Source organism: Pinus tabuliformis, chromosome 9 (genome assembly GCF_031772625.1).
Source record: "Pinus tabuliformis cultivar Carrire ecotype Pingquan chromosome 9, CPIR1, whole genome shotgun sequence".
In the NCBI taxonomy this organism is placed as follows: Eukaryota; Viridiplantae; Streptophyta; class Pinopsida; order Pinales; family Pinaceae; genus Pinus; species Pinus tabuliformis.
The window spans coordinates 1,642,840,716-1,642,851,529 of NC_142307.1; positions in this window are offsets into that span (position 1 = coordinate 1,642,840,716).

A 10,814-nucleotide genomic window follows, 5' to 3' on the forward strand; every position below is an offset into this window, starting at 1 on the left:
CAAGTGTCAGTAATATCGAGGAGAGAATGAACTATCGGATCACTACATATCGTGACCGTCGGATTGTAAGTTACAAAATGTACATAGTAAAGAAACACGCTTTACCTAACTCTATACTAGACCAAGTTATACTTAATTATTTCCTATGTGTCGGAATATCCTAACATCTCCCCTTAAGAACAACTTGGGATAGGATTGAAGGATTTACAAATATGACACAATAGGAGAAGGAAGGAGGCACTAGAGCTTATCCACCCTTAGTGACAACTTCCTGAACTCCAACCATAAATCGAAGTTTAGTAAACTTCGCCTCTGTGAGAGCCCTTGTAAATATGTCTGCAACTTGATCATCTGTTGAACAATATTGCACTTCAAGAACATGGTTGTGAATGAGCTTTCTGATGAAGTGCATGTGCAGTTCAATGTGTTTGTTGCGCTGATGTTGGAATGGATCTTTGCATAGTTGAATGGCACTTTGATTATCACACCAAAGTGTAGTCGGATGTTGCTACTGAAAGCCAAACTCTGACAGGATTTGACGAAGCCACAAGGCTTCCTTACTAGCTTCTACGGCACCACGATACTCTACTTCTACTGAAGAAAGAGAAATGGCACCTTGTTTCTTGCAAGCACATGTAATAGGTCCTGAACCAAGAGTGAACACATAACCTGTAGTAGACTTCCGATCATCAGGGTCACCAGACCAAGCGGAATCAGTGAAACCAACCAATAGAGGAGCTTCTTCAGCACTGTAATGAATCCCAAACTGAACTGTACCTCGAACATAATGAAGTATTCTTTTAGCTACTTTCCAATGACTTTCATGTGGGTTTTGCATAAACCGAGCAACAAGGCCAACGGCAAAGGAAAGGTCAGGACGAGTATGGGTTAGATACAAAGGTTTTCCTACAAGTTGACGGTATAAGGTAGCATCAACTTTAGGAGAAGTACAAGTGACTGAAAGTTTGACTCCAGACTGAAAGGGAGAAGGGGCTCGCTTACAGTCTTCCATGTGAAAATGGCGTAGAATATCACAGGCATACTTGGACTGGGAAAGGGAAATACCTTCCTTGGATTGCAAGACTTGAAGACCAAGAAAATAATGTAAGTGTCCTAAGTCTGTCATTTCACACTTCCTTTTAAGGCTAGACTTAACATGGTTTATAAGGTTGGGATCACTACCAGTCAGGATAAGATCATCAACATAAAGAACAAGAATGATAAGAGACTTGCCCACTTTCTTGGTGTAGACAGTATTGTCATAATGACACCTAGAAAAACCATTTTCTAAAAGAAAGTTATCCATTTTGGCATACCAAGCTCGAGGAGCTTGCTTGAGACAATAAAGGGATTTCTTAAGCCGACATACAAGGCTGGAGTATGTTTGTATAAAGCCAATAGGTTGTTCCATATAGATTTCTTCATCTAAGTCCCCATGCAAGAAGGCAGATTTAACATCCATCTGATGGAATTCCCATTTGAAAGATGCAGCAAGGGAAAGAACAAGGCGGATAGAATTCATTTTGGCAACTGGGGAGAAGGTTTTAGTGTAGTAAATGCCCTCAACTTGTGAAAAAACCTTAGCAACAGGACGGGCTTTATGTTTATCAACTTTCCCATCTGGTCCATACTTGGTTCTATAAACCCATTTGCATCTAACAAGTTTTCGTTCCTTTGGTAGAGGAACAAGATCCCATGTATCATTTGCCAATAATGAACGATATTCTTCATTCATAGCTGCTTCCAAATGTGGATGGCTTGAAGCTTCTGAAAAGGTGTCAAGATCATAATTCATTGAAGCTTGAGCCAGTAAAGAAGAGGCTCTATCAAACTGAGAACGTGTACGTCACTGATCTGTAGGATCACCGGCAAGATCACCTACTGCATCCTGAGTAGCATGGATCCATTTTGGAAGCTGAGGAGCTGAAGGAGGATCCTGAGAAGTTGGGGGAGGATTTTCATCCTCGCTTTCATCATCTGAAGAAGAAATATTTTCAAAAGTAGAAGAGATAGGGAGAGGTGGCACATCCGCCGAACTAGGCTCGTAGGCCGATATATTTTTATCAAACTTTACATCTCTTCTAATGATAACATTCTTGGACATAAGTGGAATAAGTTTATATCCTTTCACATCTTCAGAATATCCAACAAAAATACATTTTTCACTCTTAGGTTCTAAAGCTTTATGTTTCTCATCTGGAATATGGGCCCTTGCTTCACTTCCAAAAACACGAAAGTGACTTACATCTGGTTTAGTTGAGCTCCATGCTTCTTCTGGAGTGATATTCTTTAAAACCTTAGTAGGAGTGTGATTTATTATGTAATTTGCACAGTTAATTGCTTTTGCCCAATAATTAAGACTAAGTCCTTTAGATTGAAGCATACAATTAGCCATTTCCTTTAAGGTGCGATTCTTCCTTTCAGCTACACCATTTTGTTGTGGATTATATGGAACAGTATGTTGCATTTGAATTCCATTATCAGTGCAAAAGTTGATGAATTTGTTGTTAACATATTCTCCGCTGTTATCAGATCTTAGCTTAAGAATTTGATGTCCAGATTGTTTTTCAACAAAGGCCTTAAAGGCCAAGAACATGTTAAATACTTCACCCTTGAGTTTTAAGAAGTATACCCAAGTGCGTCTGGAGAAATCATCAATGAAAGTTAAGAAATACTTGTAGCCAGAGAATGAAACAACTGGAAGTGGACCACATAAATCACTATGCACGAGCTGTAAAGGGGCTGAGGCATGCCAAGAGGAACGTTTTTCAAAACTGTCCTGATGATGTTTTTCAAGTACACATCCAGAACAAACACCATCTCTACAAGATACCATTGGAAGACATGTCACCATATTCTCTTTACATAGATTCTGAAGGGAGCGATAGTTTAAGTGACCAAATTGCTCATGCCAAAGTTTGCTCACTTCATCGTTATGAGCAACAAATACTGAGGGAAGATTTGATGACCCAAAGTTGTGAAACTTATACAACCTTGTAGAATCATCAGCAATGCCAGTAGCTAAAATCTATCTAGGATCTCTTAGGTCCTTAATTACAACATCGTGAGGTGAAAATTCAATGATTTTACCTTCACCTGAATGAGTTATCTGATATACAGATAGAAGGTTGTAGGATAAGGTTGGAACACATAATACATCATTAAATTGACCATTGTTTATATGAACAGTTCCAGTCCCTACAACACTAAGAGATCTATCATCACCAACATATATATTTTTGGTGTTACAATCATTTAAATAAGAAAACATGGCTTTGTTTTTGGCCATGTGATAAGAAGCTCCAAAATCAATGAGCCACTCATGAGAATGAGAAGAAGAAGGTACATTTAGTGCATAGCCAGACCGAGATGCTTGACAACCACATGCAGAAAGTGCCATTCTTGAAGATGAAGTTGAAGTTGAAGAGTGCTCCAAATGGATATTATGCTTCTTCATTGCTGCTTCCAAGGCTTCCATCTTCTTAAAGCATTTGGATTATAAGTGGCCATCTCGATTACAAAAGTTGCAATGTCTATCAGTCTTCTTCCCTTTTTTTTTATTTGTCTTATCATTTTGTTGAAATGATTTTTCATTTTGAGGCTGAAATTGCTTAGGACCCTTGTTTGGTTTAGGGCCATTCCTTTTAGGATACAACTTCTTAGGATTCTTTGAATTTGGTTGCTGCTGGGAGGCTAATGCTTTCTTAGAAGAGTTTCCAAGATTAAGAAGACCAAGGTGTAAGAGTTTTTCTTGTTCTGTTATTAAAGAATCACAAAGGAATCAAAGGAAGGGGACTTGTAGGCTTGTCCTTGAGAAATGAAGGCTTCTCTTGTAGAATGGAAGGTGGAAACAAACACAGAATAGGCTGGTCCCAACTTAGTAAGAATGGAATAGATAAGGCTAATATATTCTTTCTTAACCTTAACACTTTCCAAGAGAAGTCTAAGGATCTTGAACTTGGATAAAAAATCTTCAATGCAAGAAAAATTATTGGGGTCCAATGTAAGCAACTCATTTTCAAGTTGATGGGCTTTAAGTTCATTTTTAATTCCAAAAACTTTAGTGATCTGTTTAATTACTTCCTCGGGAGTATCAAGTTCTGCAATATGGAATCTAAGATCTGGAGAAATAGACATCCCTATCATCCCACGTGCTTGATCTTTCCTATTTTCCTATTTAGCTACCTTATCTTCATCTTTCGGTTTGGTTTCTTGGCCTGAGGCTATTCTGTAGAGACCTTTACTTCTAAGTAAATCCACAATGTAGGACCACCATTGGAAGTAGTTGGTGCTGTCAAGAATAACTTGGCATGGACTTTCCATTTTAACAAAAACTAAAGCTACAGATGTTGAAACTAAGTGTTCCAATGGAAAGATCTCAAAAAATTAGGTTGTTTCAAAAAAAAGGGTTCTGAAAACGGCTTCCAGATGAAGAAGTTATGGCTTTTTGAAGAAAATTTGATGAAGATGCTGACGAAGTGCAGGAATGTGCGAAAATGAAAAATCTGCCCCCACAAAAAGGAGACTTGAACTCAAGACCTCTACTCTCATAAATTAGCTTTGGACCAAGTGCGCTAAACTAAAAGTTTGAGAGAGAGGGGGGGTGGGGGAGCTTTGGGTTGCGTGCTTGATTTGAGAAAGCTCTTTTTCCCTACAAAACAAAAAACACAAAACCCAACACGGACATACAAAAAAAAACGAACCTTGCGGCTCGAAGTTAGCTTTAGCTGGAAACTAAATAGTTTCCTCAATCTTTCTGATTTTCTCATATCACACTAAGGCGCAGCGGAAAAGAGCATACACATGAGAAAAATACTTCCTTTATGTTTCTGATTTGCCCAGATCGCACAGAGTCATGGGGCAAAGAGAATACACATAAATGAAAGGTACAAATCCGGTAATAAAAAACAAAAAGGCTAAATAAACCGAAACCGAAATAAACAGAGAGAAAATAATTGTAAACTGCAAATAAACATTGTATACCTCCAGATCTTAAAAATGACGTAGCTAGGGCTACCAGAAACCTTTTCACGTGAAATGAAAGGGGTTCCTCATTGGAACAGTTGCTCCCAACACAATAGAGTAGTCCTCTTGTCCCGAAAGTAGTCAGAAACAGTAGATCTAGGAAACGACAGTCGGATGCAGTTCTACTGGCTTCAGATTTGGATCACCAACGAACGCGGACCTCAAATAGCTTTGATACCATGTAGGAATTTACAGGGTAAGTTCCTCAGATAGAACACCAAAGGACACCACTCACACATAGATCACAGATCAATACACCAGTATTTTTGACGTGGTTAAAACCCTCAAAGAGGGAAACAGTCCACAGCCTGAGCCAACGCGACCACTTCAGGCAATTTATTAATAAAAGAGTGAAAATTTACATAAGCTTCTCTCATGGATGGTTAACCTACAAATGACCCTCCATGCTCTTTAAATAGAGATCATGTACCAATCGAGTGTTAAGCCACGGATCAAGTGTCAGTAATACCGAGGAGAGAATGAACCGTCGGATCACTACATATTGTGAGTGTCGGATTGTAAGTTACAAAATGTACATAGTAAAGAAACACACTTTACCTAACTCTATACTAGACCAAGTTATACTTAACTATTTGCTATGTGTCGGAATATCATAACATTTTTCTAGCATCACTACATTGGTTCATGTGGCTTCTCTAAATTGTTTCCATGACTTGTGTGTATTTATAGTAACTATATCTTGCATCCTCTTGGAACCTTAAAATTTGATCTCTTGATATTTCATTATTTTTCTCCAATTTTATTTTCATCCTAACACATACTATAACATATTGATTCTCATGTCTCAATATGTCAACTCTTTATAATTATAATAGGTACCCACTTCAACATTAATAACCATGGAAACAAGTGCTAATACCATTCTCAAAGCTGATGGTTGATATTCCATCTCACTCACATGCTGAAGCATTTGCTATGGTTCAAATATATGTATAAAATATGGTACATTTTGTTTTTTTTTCTACATTAAAACTTATAGGAGTTGCTCAGTTTACGCTATGACAACCATTAGTTGTCACCTCCATGAAAATTCAATTGATTATGTCTCTTACATATCCCTGACATATATATTTGGATACAGTTGCTATTTGATTTTTATTTAGGATATCGAATAATATCATAAAAAATAAAATTAAATGAAGGATAATTAATACTTGACTCTCTAAAGGAAAAGGTATATATTCTTATTGGGTTTTAGGGTCTAATAATAGAGATTAATAGGATTTATGGTCTAAAACAATAGCTTTAGGTAGACTATCTTGACTACCAAGCTCATTCATATCTCTCTCTCTCTCTCTCTCTCTCTCTCTCTCTCTCTCTCTCTCTCTCTCTCTATATATATATATATATATATATATATATATATATATATATATATATATATATATATATATATTAAAAAAACCTAGATCCATCATAACTCTAGATCTATTAAGCATCGGAATGGATCAAATCTCTCAAGATGTAAATATTTCTTCAAGTATTGCACTCAAGAAAGAGGTTTCTACCACAGGATATTTTGTAACATACCTCCATTTACACAACACAAAAATATTTTTCTTAAATTAATTATTCCAAAAGTACCATTCTAATTCCCCTTTTTCTTGCATCACTTCGTTGGTTCGTGTGGATTCTTTAAATTATTTCCATGGCTTGTGTGTATTTTTAGTAACTATAGCTTTCATCCTTTTGGAACTTAAATTTTGATCTCCTCGTATTTCATTATTTTTCTCCAACGTTATTTTGATCCTAACACATACTATAACATCTTGATTCTCATGTATCAATATGTCAACTCTTTATAACTATAATAGGTACAAACTTCAACATTAATAAGCATGTCAACAAGCACTACATTCATTCTCAAAGCCGATGGTTGATATTCCATATCACTTATATGCTTAAGCATTTGCAATGGTTCAAATATATGTAAAAAATATGGGACATTTTGTCCTACATTTTGTTTATTTTTTTTGTCTACGTTAAAACTTAATGTAGTTTCTCAGTTTACACTATCTCAACCATTAGTTTTCACCTCCATGAAAATTCAATTGAATATGTCTCTTAGATATTCCTAACAACTTATATTTGGATACAATTATTATTGATTTTTATCTAGGATATCGAATGATATCATCAAAAAAAAATTAATGAAGGATAATTAATACTTTACTCTATAAAATAAAAGGAATATATTCTTATTAGGTTTTAGGGTCTAATAATAAAGCTTAGTAGGATTTACGGTCTAAAAACATAGCTTCAGGTAGACTATCCTAACTACCAAGCTCATTCATATATATATATATATATATATATTAAAAAAAACCTATATCCATCATATGTCTAGATCTATTAAGCATCAGGAGGGATCAAATCTCTCGAGATGTAAATATTTCTTCAAGTATTGCACTCAAAAAATAGGTTTCTACCACAAGATATTTTGTAACATACCTCCGTTTACGCAAAAAAAAAAAAAAATTCTTACTTAAATTGTTCCAAAGGTACCAGTCCAATTCCCCTTTCCTAGCATCACTACATTGGTTCGTGTGGATTTTAAAATTTTTTCCATGACGTGTGTATTCTTAGTAACTATAACTTTCATCCTTTAGGAATCTTAAAATTTGATCTCCTGATATTTCATTATTTTTCTCCAATTTTATTTTCATCCTAACACATACTATAACATCTTGATTCTCATGTATCAATATGTCAAATCTTTATAATGATAATAGGTACCCACTTCAACATTAATAACGATGTCAACAGGTGCTACATTGATTCTCAAAGCCGATGGTTGAAATTCCATCTCACTTACATGCCTAATAATTTGCTATGGTTCCAATATATGTATAAAATATGGTACATTTTGTTTATTTTTTCTTGTCTACATTAAAACTTATAGGAGTTGCTCAGTTTACAATATGTCAACCATTAGTTTTCAGCTCCATGAAAATTCAATTGAATATCTCTCTTACATATTCCTGACAACTATATTTGGATATAGTTGTTATTTATTTTTATTTAGGATATCGAATGATATCATAAAAAATAAAATTAAATGAAGGATAATTAATACTTGACTTTGTAAAGGCAAAGGTATATATTCTTGTTGGATTTTAGGGTCTAATAATAGAGCTTAATAGAATTTACAGTCTAAAAACATAGCTTCAGGTAGACTATCTTAACTACCAAGCTCATTCATATATATATTAAGAAAACGTAGATCCATCATAACTCTAACTCTTTTAAGAATCAAGAGGGATCAAATCTTCCAAGATATAAATATTTCTTCAAGTATTTCACTCAAAAATTAGGTTTCTACCACAGAATATCTTGTAACATACCTCCATCTACACAAAAAAAAGTTCCTTACTTTAATTATTCCAAAAGCACCATTCCATTTCGCCTTTTTCTCGCATCACTTGATTGGTTTGTGTGGATTCTTTAAATTGTTTCCATGACTTGTGTGTATTTGGATACAATTGTTATTAATTTTTATTTAGGATATCGAATGATATCCTAAAGGATAAAATTAAATGAAGGATAATTAATACTTGACTATGTAAAGGAAAAGGTATATATTCTTATTGGGTCTTAGGGTCTAATAATAGAGCTTAATAGGATTTACGGTCTAAAAACATAGCTTCAGTTATACTATCCTAACTACCAAGCTCATTCATATATATATCTTGTTAGGCCCCTATAATACTAGTGATTCCCCCATTACTATTGTCATTGTATCCCTTATTATTATTATTGTGCCCCTATTGTCCCCATATTGTTATTAGTATGCCCCATAGAAACCCACCATTGTTATTTTTGTGCCCTTATATTATTACTGTTATGTTAGCTTGATTATATTGTGACCCCTTAGACTCCTATATATAGAAGGGAGGTTTAGTCATTTGTATCATCCAATAATTGTTAATTTGTGTAATATAAAGGAGGTTGCACCCTCGAAGAGGCTAAATTCTAAGGCATTGATCTATCTTTTCTATCTTTTTGTGAGTTGGTTTCCTAACATTTGATATCAGAGCTTTGGATTCTATGGTTTCGCTGCTCGAAACCGATCATCGTGGAATTTTCGCTATAACATTTTTTTTTTATGTTTCTGAAGATACAAAAGAACGCATTTGAGATGAAAGTGTTCTGAACTTTGAGTTTGAATTTTAGAGCTTGTGTTTCTATATTTGCAGAGATTTGATTTGAGGAATTTATGGTTTTTGCAAACTCCCGAATTACATTCGAAACAGGTTTCCTGGGGAAAATCATCATAACTTTTGTTTTGAGCATTAGATTGAAATTTCATAAGAATTTTTACAAAGAGGATGGACTATAGTTTTCTGTGTATCAGTTTTAGGTACTAAGGTCGAAATAGTGACACGTGGCACGTCATACAATTTTGCTCTATGGAAGTAGTCTATAATTAGGTCACTGTGGGATATTTGGCATAAATCTTCCTTGGAGAATCCAACTTTGATTAGACTTGTGGGGTTATAAAGAGGACTAAAAGGGCTACACCTGGATGATATTTCAGATATTTGAGATCCACAGTTACAGAGATAAAACAGATTCAATATCGAGCTCTTACAAAGTGAAAAAAAGGTCTATTGTTTTTTTTAACTTTTGCATAAGATTGATTTGAGAAGTTCGTTTGAAGGAACTCAAATGGAATAGTGAAGAACTATTAGCATTAATTAATGCCGCAAAGAAAGAAAATGGAAACACCTAGTAAGCAACCCGAAAGCTCTAGCATGACTCATGAAGAAGAGGAAGAAATGCAACATGATATGTAAAAATTACAAGACCAAGTACAACAAATTTCACTCTCACTAAAGGTAAATGAAGCCAAGACAAATGGCTTGGAAGCTAATATGAATGGCATGCAAGTTAAGATGGATGGATTGAAAGCTAATATGAATGGCAAACAAGTTAATATGGATGACGTGGAAGATAATATGGATGGCGTGGAAGCTAAGATGGATGGCATGTATGATAAGATGGAAGAATTGAAGATAAATTTGAATAAGTTGCTACAAGAAATGGTCACTAATGGTGAAAGGGTAGTAAAGGAAAACTCATGATGAAAACAAAAGAAATGTTAGTCATGATTTCATAGACTCTAATGTTGGATTGAAGACCCACCATGTTCCAAAAATCGATATGACGAAGTTTTATGGCAAGGATCCCGGAACATCGATACTACAGATGGAACAATTTTTTGATCTCCATAATGTGAAAAACACAAAAAATGTATGTATTGCAACTTTATATTTGGAACCAAATCAGTTTGTATGGTATCGATGGCTTTGCTCTCGTAAACAAATTTTCAGTCGGGCAATTTTTACGAAAGAAAGGATAGCACATTTATGGAAACAAGTCGAAAGCTACATGGAAACCGAAACATTATTGTAAGCGATAGAGATCCCATTTTTACTGGAAATTTTTGGACAGAATTATTTTCTTGTCTTGGTACTGAGTTAGCTCATAGCTCATCTTGTCATCCTCAATATGATGTGCAAAATGAGATAGTAAACAAATGTTTGGAAGGATATATTTGTTTCTTTGTATCTAATAAATAGACACAACAGTCAAAGGGTTGCCTCTGGCTAAATGGTGGTATAACACTTCCTTCCATACTACAACAAAAATGATCCCATTTATGGCACTTTATGGATATCATCCACCATCCGTCACATCATATTTAAGAGAAAATTATGAGGTTCAAGTAGTGGAACATCACATTGAGCATCAACAACAAGTTCTCC